We start from the raw sequence: 15,001 nt of genomic DNA on the forward strand, positions 1-15,001 counted from the left end.
GGTACAGACAGGAAGGAGAGCATTAAAGGTTATCCTTGGCTATGCAACATAGGTTATTTTGAGCTAAACGAAACTGTCTTAAATGAAGAGAAAAATAGTAATATAAAAAAGCAGATTAATAGTTACAGTTTTTAAAATTTTGCAGTCTGCCGTGTCCCCCTCCCCACCTCTTTTTTTTTTTTTGAAGACAGGATCTCACTTTGTAGCTCTGGCTGTCCTGGAACACACTCTGTAGACCTAGCTTGTCTCCAACTCAGACAGATTGTGCCTCTGCCTCCTGGGATTAGAGGCATGGCCACCATGCCTCGCTGAGCGGCTGGGAATTTTAACTATCCTTTAAGTATCACATGAGCCTAATTAATGAGGCTTCCTCTCCTGAAGGAAGAGTCCTGGGTGACTCTAGGCCAGTTCACCTGCCTTCTGTTCAACTGTGCATCCGTGTGGCGTTAGGAAAGAGATGCTTTCAAAGGAAAGGATGTCTGGAAGAGTCAGGAAGAGTCTCGACCTCCAGAGGGAGGCTCTGAGACTGCAGGGACTCAGGTGATTTCAACTGTAGGCTTGAAGCACTCAGTGCTCCCATGCTAGATGTGTGACCTCCATACAGCAGCCCTCACACGTCAGCCTCCTACCACAGCGCTGGTCTTCCAAGAACCTGATCAACAGCCTCACGAAAGGAGCTGCTGTGCGTTGTGAAGTCAATGTTTTTCCATGAAACTGCTGAAGAATATGGGGACTTTCCCCTTTAAGATGACTTTCAGCAAGCAGTGGATGTTATAGGCGATTTCTGCTTCCCATAACACGAAAGCTCCCTAGCTCTGCACTCTATAGTCCTGTGAGATCTGAGAGGGCCGATGTTACTCAGAGTTCAAGGACACTTTCCCTTTCATGTTGAGATCACAGGAATATGGAAATAGAAAGACTGCTGGGGATGGGGCGGGGGCAGAAACAGCAATGCTCCTATTTCAGGAGGTAAGAGCCAAGGACTAACTGTAGCGGGGAGCGCTCTGCCGGAGACTGAGGCCCATGTGCTTTCCCGAGTCCATCTTTCTATAGACAGAGCCTTGGGAAGGAGCCAGGGTGAAAATACGGTAGCTTCACCCTAGTGCGGCCAACGGTGCATCCGTTACGTATGTGAGCTAGCTAGTGATCTGGCCTGTTCTTTACTGGATATGCAATACATTTTATTTATTTATTTTACAGGGTTTCTCTGTGTAGCCCTGGTTATTTATTTATTTTACAGGGTTTCTCTGTGTAGCCCTGGCTGTCCTCGAACTCACAGAGGTCTACCTGCCTCTGCCTCTCAAGTGCTTGGGCCACCATCACCCAGTATGGTTATGATTTTTATTGTTGTTGTTTAATTTTAATTTCAAGTGCATTGGTGCTTTGCCTGCATGTATGTCTATGTGAGGGTGTCAGAACCTCTGGTACTTGAGTTATAGACAGTTGTGAGTTGCCATGTGGGTGCTGGGAATTGAACCTGCCTCCTCTGGAAGAGAGTCCGTGCTCTTAACTGCTGGGGCATTGCTTCATTCCAACGCAAGAATTAAGAAGTAATAATGGTAGAGAAAACTAACAAAGGAAAACATGGAAGAGAAATATTATTACTACCCTACCTCCATGCCCCTAAAGCCAAATACGTTTAAGAAGCAACCTTTGGGAAAGACACAAAGATTTCTTACCAACAGAGGGAGAGAACCTGTGTTAGGTCAGAATACATAGCCCTCTGATGGAAATGCATACACTCTCAGTGGGCCCCATCTGGGCGTGGGTCAGCCCACCCCACTGACACACACAGCAGGGTCCCCCCTGTGCTGCCCACATGCCTGACGGTTTCTCCAAACAATGAAATAAAAATGTAAGAGCCACCGGCTGCAGCCAGGAGAACCCAGGCACCTTTAGACTCTGTTCCAAAGGAGGCGTTCGTTCATCAGTCGTGACAGGACTTGGAATAACTTGTGACTCTGGAGGAAGGTTTGTTTTATGCTAAGGACTTGGGTAATTTTTCTTCTTGTCATTTTTCCTGTCTGGGGTTGCCCCCTGCTTCATCTGCTTGTATAAACCCTGTCCTTCCGTGAACCTTAAGGCTCTACTAATGACCCCAAACACCACAGTCAGCTTTCTGGACTTTTCTGAGCTCTTATAACAGGTAAGGCCTACTGGGTGTGTCCAAACTGTTGCTTACTGGGATAGGTAGGAATGCATCCCAACACAAAACTGTCAGCTTACTGAGAACATGAGGTATTTTTGTATTTTTTTTTTCTCGTAACTTGCTTGTGTGGTTCCTGAGCCTAAATTCGGCAGATAACAATAAGTCACAGCTGTACCTAGAGGTGTTCCAGGTGTGGCTGCTATGTCACATGTTTGTCAGTAGGTGGCAGAGAGGAGAGAGGCTGTGTCTGCACTCAGTGTTCTGACCTGCATACATCTGAATGATTAGCAGCCTAACACTCCCCGGGGGGAGGGGGGGGGAACCCAAAATAATGTTGTGCCAACGTCAAGATGTTGGACGTGCCTGTCTGATATAACAGAAGAGTATATTCTGTGCTGTGATAGGCCTTTTTTTGTTAATGGTGCCTGAATTTCTCATTATATACTGCTTAAAAAATTCTTTTATTTTATGTGATGTGATGTGTGTGTGTGTGTGTGTGTGTGTACTTGCACACACGTATGGGGTAAGGGGTGTCAGAGGATACCCTTAGGTGGTGGTCCTGGCTTGTTTTCCACAGGGTCTCCTGTTTTCTGCTGCATCTGGCATGCTAGCTGGCTCCAGGGCTCCTGGGGATTTGCTTGACTCAACCACTCGGACTTGACTTTCCATCCCCCTTTAGGAGTGCTGGGGTTATCAGCATGCTATGGCTGGCTGTATGTGGGCTCCAGAGACCTGAGCTCTGGTCCGTGTGCTTTCGTAGCAAGCACTTAACCTACTAAGCCATCTCTCAGCCCAGTATCATGTACTTCTTGAAGGAAAAGTCTGTGATTATATTATTTGCTTGGTTACACACGGTGCTGGGTCACATAGCATGTGCTTATTAAATAATTTTGGTTGAATGAGTCTCTGCCTCATTTAGACAATTTACCTACCAATTTATTACTAAATGGGCAACTAAGACACACTTTGCAGAAGGCCTAAGGGGACAGGGTACAGCTTCCTTAGAATTGGCATCCGTTCTTAAGGGTCAGGGGAGGATCTTGAAGTAGCACCTAAAGCTTGGAGGAGATGCCTAGGAATCTGGCTAGGAAGGACAGCTTGCTTTTGCTAGGTCACTTCACATCCAGCAAGATCGGAAGAAACACTACAAACAGCCAAGTACAGCGACAAGCTCACAGGAGCTCGTGGGCGGAATGGCAGTTCTATGCAAGCCAAAACAATTTGTACTGAGATCTGGAGGCAGGCTGGAGTGATAAATTAGGCAAGACTGGCAGGTACATTTATTCATTAAAGTGAGGACCAAAAGAATCCATCAGCAAAGTTCTGTGTTTTCTGCCACTTGCTATTAGAAAACTACCACGTCATCAACTTTTATACAATCCACACAAGGAGAGATGCACAGCCCTGTGCCTCAGAGGGAAGTAAGAATAGTGTGATCAAAACAGAAAGACCTTTCCTCTAAGTTAGAAAGCTGAGTCTCAGGATCTAGATTCGTGGGAGTCCTTTTATTTAGTCTCTGAAACTGGTACCCTCAGGAAAATACTTTTCTGCAGCCCATATTCTCTTTTGTGGAAGGATCAGGCTTTCCCTCCAGCATCCACTTCAAAGGTATTGCTTGTCTGTTACAGAAGTGAATCCAATATAACATGGCAGTAGGAAAATAGCCTTGGCAGTCAGAGGGACTCTATTTTTTTTCTCCCTTGGACAAATACCAACTGTGCACCTCCAGGCAAGCTGTTTAACCCTTTCAAGCCTTGGTTATGTCATTTATAACGTGGGTAAAATGACAGTTATCTTTCTCTTGGGATTACTATGAAACTTAAACGTGCCAAATTATCTCCATTGATTGCAGCAGGAACAGCACGGCTGCCTCTATATAAACCCTGGGGCTGTGCAGTTGCAAAAGCATCTCCTGCAGGAGGACCTAATTGAGGTCTGCCTGAGAGAGCAAGAATTGCCGGTGCAAACAATGCCAGCCAATCAGGAACTGCTGTTTAGAAGAGCCGCTTTCTTGGGACCAATGGGGCAGGGGAGGAGGGTATTAAAGGAGCTTGCAGCAGAGTTCTGAGAACTTAACTGCAGCTCACCTGCTCCCAGAGTCTGTGTTGTTGACTCTGTGCCACCTCACCCCAAACCCCCAAGGGCAGTTAGGGTCAGGCAGAGAGCTGTCCAGGGCACAGGCAACAATTGATCTTGTCTCAGATTTTAATTTACTTCATTTTTGAGATTGGATCTCACTAGATAGCCCAGGAGGGTCTGAGCCCTTTTGCTTTATATTGCTGGGAACTGAATCCAGGGCCTTATGACTCAGGAGGTATCACCGAGCTGTGTTTACAGCACCCTCGAGTTAGTCTTTTACATTTTAAGAATTATTCTTTTGAGATTTGTGTGTGTGCATGCATGCATGTACACGTATGTGTGTGTACATGTGCGCGTATATGTGCAGAAGGCATTTGATACCCTGGAGCTGGAGTTCTAGGTGGTTGTAAGTCACCTGATATGGGTGCTGGAACCTGAACTCAGGTCCTTTGTAGGACACACTTTTAACTGCTGAGCCACTGCCAGAACACAGTCCAAGAACAGAGTTGAATGAGAATTCTGAGTGCTTTTTAGAAAACTGCAACAAAACTAGAGTCTTGTGACCTCGGTTTCTTCAAAACACACAACTGTTTTTTGGCATGTGTCTTCATGCCCCTCCTAAGTGTAGTTATTATTCATGTGCCTCTGTGGAAAACACGAGAGGCTTGTCCTTGTGACTATACACTTCATTCACATGATTCTTAACACTCAGAATAAAAATTGTCTGATGCTCTGAATAAAATTGGCTATTGCATGAATCCTTAGTTCACCTCATAGTTAGGTCCTACTCTCCCAGATCATGCTGCCAACTACAGTGGTAAACATGCCACATCTTCACCACAACCACCACCACCACCACCACCACCACCACCACCACCAAACTATGTTGGTAATGTGAGTGTTTCCACAGCCCAGCAGAGGGTGTTAGATCCCTCAGAGCTGTTGTTCAGGTGCTTGTGGGCTGCCTGACTTGGGAGCTGGGAAGAGAAGGCTCTTAACTGTGGGGCCATTGCCCAGCCCTGAATTCTAGTATCTTTGAAATCAGTAGACTACCTAAGATTGTTACCGAACAGAGAGCAACTGTACCATTGCTGTCTCTGCCTGCAGAAACAAGTCAAAGTTTGCAGAATGGGTCCCAATAGCTTAGGAGGAAATCCCAGATAACTGCAGAATTTTCTTTTCAAACTGCTATATCACCAATGCCATGACGGCTGATAGGACAATGGATGTGAGGAGGCTGATGGGACGATTCAGAACAAAACAGCCAGAGGTGCTGGCCCTCCAAGGAGGGGAAGTTCAATTTATTAGTTCACTTACTTGCATTTCCCTTTTGTGTCCGATAAGAACGCCACGTACTAGAAGTCTAAGACTAGAGTATTGCAGGCTTGATCTTTACTGATGGGGGCAAAAGCTGACGTGGTGAAAGCACTTTTGTCAGTGTTTTCTTTCTCTGTGATAAGATGATGGTGCATCCTTCCAATGTCTGTGCTTTGGTTTTTGCTGAAGTGTGGTAGTAGTCAGCCTCACAAAGAGCTCAGTGGACATTAGCTGCCATGCAGACCAGGATTAGCAACGGATCTGCGATCAGACTTGCTTCTGTTATCTTCAGCTACACTGAAAAACACCATCTTATTCTTATTTTTGCTTACGTATATCTGTGTGAACATACGATGTATGTGTGTGTGTATGTATGTGTGTGTGTTTATATGTGTCCACAGAAGCCAAAGAGGACACCTGATCCCTTGGAGCCAGAGTTATAGGTGGCTGTAAGCCATCTGATGTGGGTGTTGTGAACTGAACTCAGGTCCTCTAGAAGAACAGCATGCGTTCCTAACCACTGAGCCATCTCTCCAGCCTCCCTTCAGCTACAATCTTCATAGAAGGTGACATATAATGGAGAAGGGACTCATGCGGCCCCACCCTTGGCTGAGGAGCTGTGGGCAGCTGATGACAGCCGGCTGCTGGCGCAGGGTGAGTCACTTTCGTCAGTGGTCACTGGTAAGTTGCTTGTGCTTCAGTAAATTACCCATGCGCATGCTCACACGGGCTACCCTAGTGAAGCTCAGGGTCCAGTGGGATGGGAGGGGGCGCCGGGATGGAGGATGAACAGGGTGTGGGTGGAGTCACCAAAGGGCAAATTTAAGGAGGCAACACAGGAAAAGTGATTGAGAGGAAAGTAACAGTTGCCTCTTCCCCATGCCCACAGAGATTCCTTCCGCACGCAGGAGCCTGCATGAACTACATATGGGATCAAAGGCTGAATCCTAAACTCATTTTCTAAAAGCTGGCGTTTGGTATGGAAACTGGGGCTGTAAGAATAAACTGTAAGCCCTGCATTTACTCCAAGGGGGGCCCAAATTAATGGGTTGCAGGGTAATGACGATGAACTCTCCCTATCTGCTCCCTCATCTGTGGTCCACGGCACTCTGACAGAGGCAGACCGGCTAGGGCCCCCACTGACAGAGGACCCCCGCTGACTGCACACTTACTAAGACACAGCTTACACGCGCTCTTGGGGGTGCTCTAAAGTCTTTTACACGGATGTACATCACTGTCTTGATTACAGCCACGACAAAAAATTGCCAAGATTTACCAAGCAGTAACAGGCTGTGAGGTGGAACAAGTCTCGGCCTCATGATATACCCCTAGGAGGAGGAGGAGGGACGAAGGAGGCGGAGGAAGCAGAGGAAGGTATGGACTATTTCTCTGAGAACAGGAAGATAATCTTTTTATCTCCCCTTCCTTTTGAGACAGGGTCTTCTGCAGGCCCAGGTGCTCTCTCAAGCACTCCTGGGCCTCTGGGACCAAGACTTCCGGCATGCCAGACAAGTGCTCTACCCACTGAGACACACCCTCGGATGCCACTGACTCCTTATGAAGGCAATTGTGAAAAGAGCCAGAAAAAATAAAAATAAAAAAGAATGCATAGGATGTCTGTCTGTCTGTCTGTCTGTCTGTGTTAGTCCTCTAGTTTGCCCTAGTACAGCTGTCCATGATTGGCCAGTCAAGCTCTTCACAAGACCAAGGAAAAGCTGATATGGTAGGCCATGCTAGCATTCTGTCTAAGCTCCGCCCCACAGTTGCCTGGCAACAGCCAGGTGTGTCTGAATCAGACCGCTCCCTCTTGCTCTTGCCTTCCTGCTCCCTCTCTGTCCTCTTGCCCCTCCTCCACTCTCTCCACGTGCTCAGGGCTGACCTCCACTTCTCTCCTCTCTCTCTCTCCCTCTCCCCCACTCTTCTCTGCCTCTACTACCCTCTCAACGCCCCTCCCCACGCCCTGAATAACTATTCTATACTATATCGTTGTGTGGCTGGTCCCTCAGGGGGAAGGGATGCCTCAGCGTGGGCCCTCAGAGGCACCCCTTCCCCCATACCCGACTACACCTCCACCAAACATATTCTCTCTCCTTATCTTTTTATAAACGCAACAGGTCATGTGAGAAGTCATTGGCTAACGAACATTCTCCTAACTATTATTCTGTCTGCAGGGCACTTGAAAGTCTTTGAAGTTTGTGTATAGTCCACAGAGGTTTGTGATCACAGGGGCCGCATCCCACAAAACCTTCTTCCCTGCTTTGAGGTGATTATTTTTAGTTTCTCTAGTTGCTTTTAAAAAGCTTCTTTTTAGCTAAACATGATCAAAACAAAACAAAACAAAACAAGATGGCGTCAGCAAAAAAGAAATTCTGAATCCCAGGAGAAGAAGGTGGCCCCGAGATGGGAAAGGGGTGCAAGTGTGTGTGGGGGAGACAGCGCCTGAGCCTATGCGGTTGGCAGTCCTGGTTTTCTGTCAGCCTCTTCCACCTGTGCTTCTTGGGTTGGCACAGGGATGGGACAGCAGGGCGTTACCTTGGAGCTGTGGCTTTTAACTGCTGTAGCACACCTGTTAGAAGGAGCCAGCTGTCCCCCTTCGCAATGTGGAGAAAGTCTGATTGGTCCAAACAGGGGTTCATCCTAATGAAGGCAAGGGGAGGCGCGGCTTCCACAAAGGACAAACAGGGCTTCCTCTAGCCATATCTGTGGAGAAATCCTTGTCGAGAGCTGAGGGAGAGCCAAGAAGATTCTAGAAAGGGGGCGTGCCTGTGGGTGTGCCCATCTGCATTAGGCTCTGGGCCACACCCCAGATGCTGCTCCTCCACGCTCTTCCCAGAGCATGCGTGTACAGTTCCTGTCAGCTGTGCTGGGCGCCTGGGCAGCAATGACGAGTCTAAGACTCTCTCAAGGGTTCCTACGTCTTTGCAGACAGGCTTTTAACAAAGTTACATGGTTACAAAGCAGAGCGGGGTGATGTGAGGGACATGCACATCATGCTTTGGAAATGTGGATCAAACATGTGACTCTTCTTGGGTTGGGAGAGCGGTGAAGCAGGCCCGGCCTCTATGAGGAAGTGAAGTTGAACTCCTCTGACAGAAGGAATAAGGTAAAGGGGGACAGAGGAAGGCGGGACAGGGGAAGGGGAAGGGCAGTTCAGGCAATCAACAGCAGAAGACCTTTAAGTGGAATAGGAGGAGAAGGGGGAGGAGGAGGGAGAAGGGGAAGAGGGGGAGGAGGGAGAGGAGGAGGGGGAGGGGAGGAGGAGGAGGAGGGGGAGGAGGAGGGGGAAGGGGAAGAGGAGGAGGGAGAAAAGGAGGGGGAGGAGGCGGCCGCAGCAGAAGTCCAGTTATACAGCGCCTCCAGGCCTGGGCTCAGGGTTTGAGAACTGAGGGAGGGCAACAGTGGCTATGGGGAGCAGGTGAAGCGAACCACGTGGAAGAGGCGAAGCCGAGACCACAGGGAGCTGGAGTTGTGCTCCTGACGGTGACGGTAAGAACTTGTGGACTGATGGTACTGATTCCTTCCTGCTTCACGTGCATTTCTCAGGAATGACTGACAACGTGAAAGACTGTATCTGCTGCATATTCTTTCTGTTAATTCGAAGCCTTTACTAAAGGATGTCAAGTAATTCTATTTTTTTTTCTCAAAGACTTTCCTTTTGTTCGTTCTAGAAGAACGTTCTTACGTATGGAATAACACTGCCTCTGATCCAAAGGTCTTTCAGTGTCTTCTTGGGGTCTTATTATGCTGCTATGTCAATATGAACGACCAGTTCAAGGTAACTAGGGCAGTGGTGACTCCTGAAGCCACGCCCACGACCTCCTGGCACTCTACAGGGATCTGGTCTGAAGAGCTGTAGGAGCCACATGCGATGGAGACCACTCAGTCATTCCTGGCTTCACTACAGCTCTAAGGCCTGCCCACCTTTCTGCTCTGGCTGTCACACAGCTGGAGGCAGAAAGGATGCTAATGAAGACCTTCCCCCAGGACCAGAAGACTAAATACACTAAAATCAAGTCACCGTGGCAACGAGAGGACAAGCCGCTTGGTTTCTGTCAGGTATTTACCAGCTAATGATGGCGCGTGGAGGCAGGCAGGTCAAGTGTTTAAAGTTATTGGTACCCAGGGTTGAGCGCACACTTAGCACAGCTCAGCAGTAGCCCACATAGCTTGTACTGTGCTTTCAGCTGTGGCCCTGGGGACCACAAGCCAGGGCTGCAAAGTGAGCCTTTTAGATGGTGTAGCAAGGCCTCGCAGGCTATGTCCCACTATTCCAGACTGAACCTAGTTTGTTATGCTGAGCGGGCTCCTGGGCCCTTCTGGCCATGCATATGTAAAATCTGTTTAGCTCCGGCCAGTTAATGAGTGCATATTCAGATAAATGGATGCCACACGCTCACCTCATCAAGCAATTCCACAGTTTATTTCTCTGGCAGAAACTGAACGTAAAACCACTCTCCCGTCACACCCGTGGCTACACGTAGGAGGAGGGAAATCAGAGAGATGGCTCCCTCAGGTATCCTAACTGTCAAGACGCTAAAGCTGTTTATTAGATGTGAGCTACACAGGCGAATCAGATCTGTGTATACGCCACGAGATTCTCTCAGACAAACTTGAAGATAATCTTGGTGAGATGTCGCTACCTTTCTTGGTAGAGAAAAGAAAGACAGAAGCCTCTCATGCGATCTTTGAAATAAGCAGAGGATGAGATCGGTAGCTGACAAGAAAAGCTGCAGTGTTACTCCAGACCCAAATTTTAAAATCTAGCCTCGATGTTAGGTATACCATGACAAAAATCTATGTTGGTGTGTGCCAACAGGAATCCCTGATGGGCACTTGGTTCCAACTGCTTGGGTTGGTATCCCAGATACCTAAGGGCCTCCATTAGATGACTAACTAGAAATTATACAAGAGTATAACCAAATAGCTAACTTCTAACTTAAAAACTGGCATTCACTATACCAAAGAAATAATTCAGACATCCTGGTGGGCTGTCACTAAATGATACACTATATTGTTGTTGTTGTTGTTTTTTGGTCACGTTTTTGTAACTTTTGGTATCATATTCCACACATTATCAGAGTATAATTCCTCAAACATGGAGTTAAAAAAGGAATCTATTGGGTTTTAAATGCATTATCAAGGTGTCAAGGTAGGAATTTCCCAAACTGGGTACAAAATACTACAGGGGAAAAAAAAACCTATAATTGTAAAGTAATCTTGATACATTCCTCAAATTGACAGAATTACAAAGTATGGAAATTTCTATGTACTATTGCTTTGATTGTTGTGATGGTTTGTATATGTTTGGCCCACGAAGTGGCACTATTTGGAGGCGTGGCCTTGTTGGAGTAGGTGTGTCACTGTGGATGTGGCCTTTTAGACCCTCACCCTAGCTGTCTAGAAGCCAGTATTCTGCTAGCAGCCTTCAGATGAAGATGGAGAACTCTCAGCTCCTTCTGTACCATGCCTGCCCGGATGCTGCCATATTCCCGCCTTGATGATAATGGATCGAGGCTCTGAACCTGTAAGCCGGCCCCAATTAAATGTGGAGTTGCCTTGGTCATGGTGTCTGTCCACAGCGGTAAAACCCTGACTAAGACAATTGTGAAATGACATTTGTTTTCAATGCCTGAAGCATGTGTTGCAAATGGCGGCCACAGACCAAGGTGTGCAGTACAACAGCGGCTTGCTTAGTCTCTACAAGTCTCTATTCCTAGTAGCAGGGGGGAGACTCATACTGAGATTTAGAGGCAGTATTCCTAATGGATGCAAAGGCTGCCGAGGGAGACCGTGTTCTGGAAGAAGGAAGGGGCCGGGCTGGATGCTAAGCGCGTTGGCAGTCTGGACCATATGCACGCACTGCTGGTCTTTTCACAACGCACGGTGCTTAACTCCTACCGAGCAGACTCTGTCCTCTGGGGGTGAAGGAACTCGCCTCTCTGCTCACTACTTTCAAAGTGGATGAGACCTAGGGGAGGACTGCCGAGACCCTGAGCATCTGAGGTAAAAGCACCAGGAAGGAAGAGAAACTACTGACAAGAGCAGGGGTGGGGCCAAGGGCACAGCACAGCAGCCCTGGAGGCAGGGTGCGGCTGACTGCAGCTGTCAGGCCTGGGCTCGGCCCTCCTAAGGCCAACCCCGTACCCTGGGAAGGTGGGAAAAGGTACAAAGATGGCCTCCAACATTCTGCTTCTAATACTCAGAAGCTTGGGTAGTCCCCCTCCCTGCAGTGGACCAGGGTCAGTCTGAGCTCTGTGAGAGGCTGTTGCCACATCCTGAGACCCTATGAAGAGGCCCACAGAGAGGGGAAGCAAAGCCTTCAGCTGTGTGAGTGATCTTGCAAAAGGAGCCTGGGGCTCAGTCAAGCCTCGGGCGGACTGCCTCTGGATCCCAGTCCCTTGGAGATTCTGTGATATATGTGCTGTTTTAGGCAGGGAGAACAATCGATTCTTATCTTCCAGCACAATGAACTCAACATAGCTCATTAATTTTCTAGCTGATGTATGCGGCAAGTCCCTGACTTCGGATTAATTAGGGTGATTTCTCATACAATAACAGTTAGCTAATATGCAGGCCTAGTGCTTAGACTTTGGAGGTAAGGTGTTAAAAACCATTTCATTTCCTGTGTGGTAGATGAGTGTAAGCAGGGCTGTCTACTAGTGGGTCCACCAGGACGCAGAGCTGGTCTCAGCAGCACTGATACTTCCTTGGACAATAACAAGTGTTAAATGAATATATTTACTTTTTCGTGTGTGTGTGTGTGTGTGTGTGCCCCCGCAGGTATACATGTGCGCATGTGCACGTGGAGGCCACAGGACAACCTTGAGTGACTTTACTTAGGAGATAGGGTCTCACTGTGCTGCTCAGGCTCCACAAAATTCGGACCCAGCCTCCTGAGTGGCTGGAGTCCAGCGGGGCGCACACCATTCCCTACTCTCTGATATTGCACATCACGAAGTACTGCATGGAGACCTGAACACGTTCTAGCTCGCACTGCTACCCTCCAGAGCAATGAAGGCCGAATACCTCGTTTACTCTTTCAGTCGAATATACTGAAAATCACTGACAACATATTATGCTGAGGGTTATTTCTGGCATCTCTGTAAATGTGAAGAGCTGTCATCAACTGGAGAAGTCACAAGAAGAAAAGAAGAGGCTCAAGATTGTGACTCCATATCCCATGCCAAAGCATCTACTTCCACCCAGAACCATAGAATTCCGGAGTAAAAAAAACCTTAGAAATCATCCAGGACATTAAAAAACAATATCAACATAATGGCTGCAAAGCGGGCAATTTTCTGGTTGTCTTCCAAAATTTAAAAGCTGCAAAGCTCAAATGACTAGGAACGGACAGGAATGCTAGGAAGTCCAGGCCACCAGTTCTTCCCCTATTTCTGCTTTTAGTAATAGAAGCCATGCAGGACATATCAGCAGGCTGCGGCAGGCATTCTGTGGAGCAGAGAGAGGTCAGCTCAGCTCCGGGCTGACGCGCAAATAGCCAATCAACTGGCAGACGCAGAGCATGTGCGGGACGGAAGCTGGACACCGTTGGCGCTTCCGCGTCCGCCTGACAGGCCAGCATGACTTCAGTCTGTACAGCAATTACGGCTCTTGTCTTAGGCTCCCACTGTTGGGAGAAAACACCGTGGCTAAAAGCAACTCGGGGAGGAAAGGGTTTCTTTTACTTTTCAGTTTGCTATCACAACCCATAATCAGGAAGTCAGGGCAGGAACTCAAACAGGGCAGAAACCTGGACCAGGCACTGGGGCAGAGGCCATGGAGGAGTGCTGCGTACTGGCTTGCTCGGTCTGCTTTCTTATAGCTGCTAGGACTACAGCGAGCTGCGTCCCCATCACCAGCCCCAGTCACTAATCAAGAAAACGCATCACAGCTCAATCTGGCGGGGGCATTTTCTCAATTAGGGTTCCCTCTCCACAAATTAGTCTAGCCTGTACCAAGACGATATAAAACGAGCTAGCACAGTTTCCAATATCCTAGAGGTAAAGTTAAAATTTAAGCCTACCAAAAAATACAAAAATCACTCTTGTACACCAGTTATTCTAGTAGATAGTTCTATTTGCATTCATTTATCTTGTGCCTATTCTATGCTAAACATGGTCTAAGGGATGAAAAGGTGAACAAGCCAGACAATCTGCTGCCTGATGCGTGGGTGGACAGGGGTTGGGTGGAGACCAGTTTTAAATAGATGTCTTAGGCGTTTGGGAGACCAGCATATGAGCACTACCACAAGTTTAAGAAGAGTTCGGGTTACACAGTGATATAAACCCACAAACACTGGGGCTACAGAGTCAGCTCAGTGGTTAAGAGCACCAGTTGTTCTTCCCAGAGACCTAGGTTCAATTCCCAGCACCCACAGGATAGCTCGAAAATGTCTATAACTCTAGCTGCAGGGAATCTGATTTCTTCTTCTTCTGGCCCTAAAGGCACTAGGCACATACGTGTTTAATGCATGGACATATACACAGGTAAGACACACATACACAAAGCAACAATCCTCACAAATACATCCGAGCTCCTGGGTAGGCTCTGGGAGAGAACACGTGCAGTTTAGTTGTGTGCTCTGTGCCAATGGAAGGTGCCTAACCCATGGTCACATAGATGGCCCCTGGCTAATCTTGGTGGGTCACAAAACAGAGTGAAGAAATGTGAATGTTCAACAGAGACTTGTGGTTAGGGATGGTGGGGAAGGAGGGAGGTGAGTGGGGTCAGCATAAAGTGTACACGTGTGAACTTGTGAAAACAATCAACTAACGTGCTCCACCCCTACGAGTGGCTAGATGGATGGATGGATGGACAGAGAGGCCAGGAAGGCTGCTCTAAGCACGTGGCACTGAAGCTGAGCACATTTCCCACGCTGCCTCTTCACAGCTGCCTCGCCTCCTCTTGCACCGGCTCTCCCAGTGGACAGACACAGGGTGCTCACACGGAGACCCACCCTTCTCTGCCTCCTCTTCTCCATTCTGTACAAAAGAATTTCTGTCCCCGGCTTTCTTTCTGTCCTTCAGGTCCATTCGGCATCCTTATGTGGGTTCCCTACGCCCACAGACGCCGTCCACTGGTGGGCCTCTAGCTGAGCCTCCAACCCTATCTCTACAGTTGCCATCACTGCCTGACCACGGTTACGTACCCCTAGCTGAATGCCAAAGCCCAGCAGACAAGGCTGTAGCCTGACTCAAGCACTGTGGCACTGTGGCAGTCTCAGCCCTCAAGAGGCCGCCATGGGTTGTCCAAAAGAACGTGGCACTTGTCTAAGAAGCTAGCTGTCCCTCTTCTGGGTCACCGCATGGCATCACCTGACCTCTCCTCTTCTGGATGGCAAACCTAGAAACACCTTTTATTTAAAGGTTCTCCCTCCTTTGCTAGTCTATACAGCATGGGAAGATAGAACTTTCTAGAGATCTAGATCCCTTTGCACTATTTCCCTTTTAAGCCTCC

At 48.1% G+C, this 15,001-nt stretch overlaps 1 protein-coding gene and 1 non-coding gene across 3 annotated transcripts in view; one reads left to right on the top strand and one right to left on the bottom strand.

The window, feature by feature from the left end:
• Micu1 (mitochondrial calcium uptake 1) overlaps positions 1-15,001 on the bottom strand; it is a 145,360-nt gene that overhangs the window by 41,396 nt on the left and 88,963 nt on the right. The gene's annotated exons all lie outside the window — the stretch shown is intronic.
• LOC127670260 (small nucleolar RNA SNORA17) lies at positions 2,318-2,449 on the top strand. The gene has a single exon (XR_007974502.1). It is a non-coding gene; the product is annotated as a small nucleolar RNA SNORA17 (small nucleolar RNA).

The sequence above is a fragment of the Apodemus sylvaticus genome, chromosome 19 (assembly GCF_947179515.1).
Source record: "Apodemus sylvaticus chromosome 19, mApoSyl1.1, whole genome shotgun sequence".
Classification (NCBI taxonomy): domain Eukaryota; kingdom Metazoa; phylum Chordata; class Mammalia; order Rodentia; family Muridae; genus Apodemus; species Apodemus sylvaticus.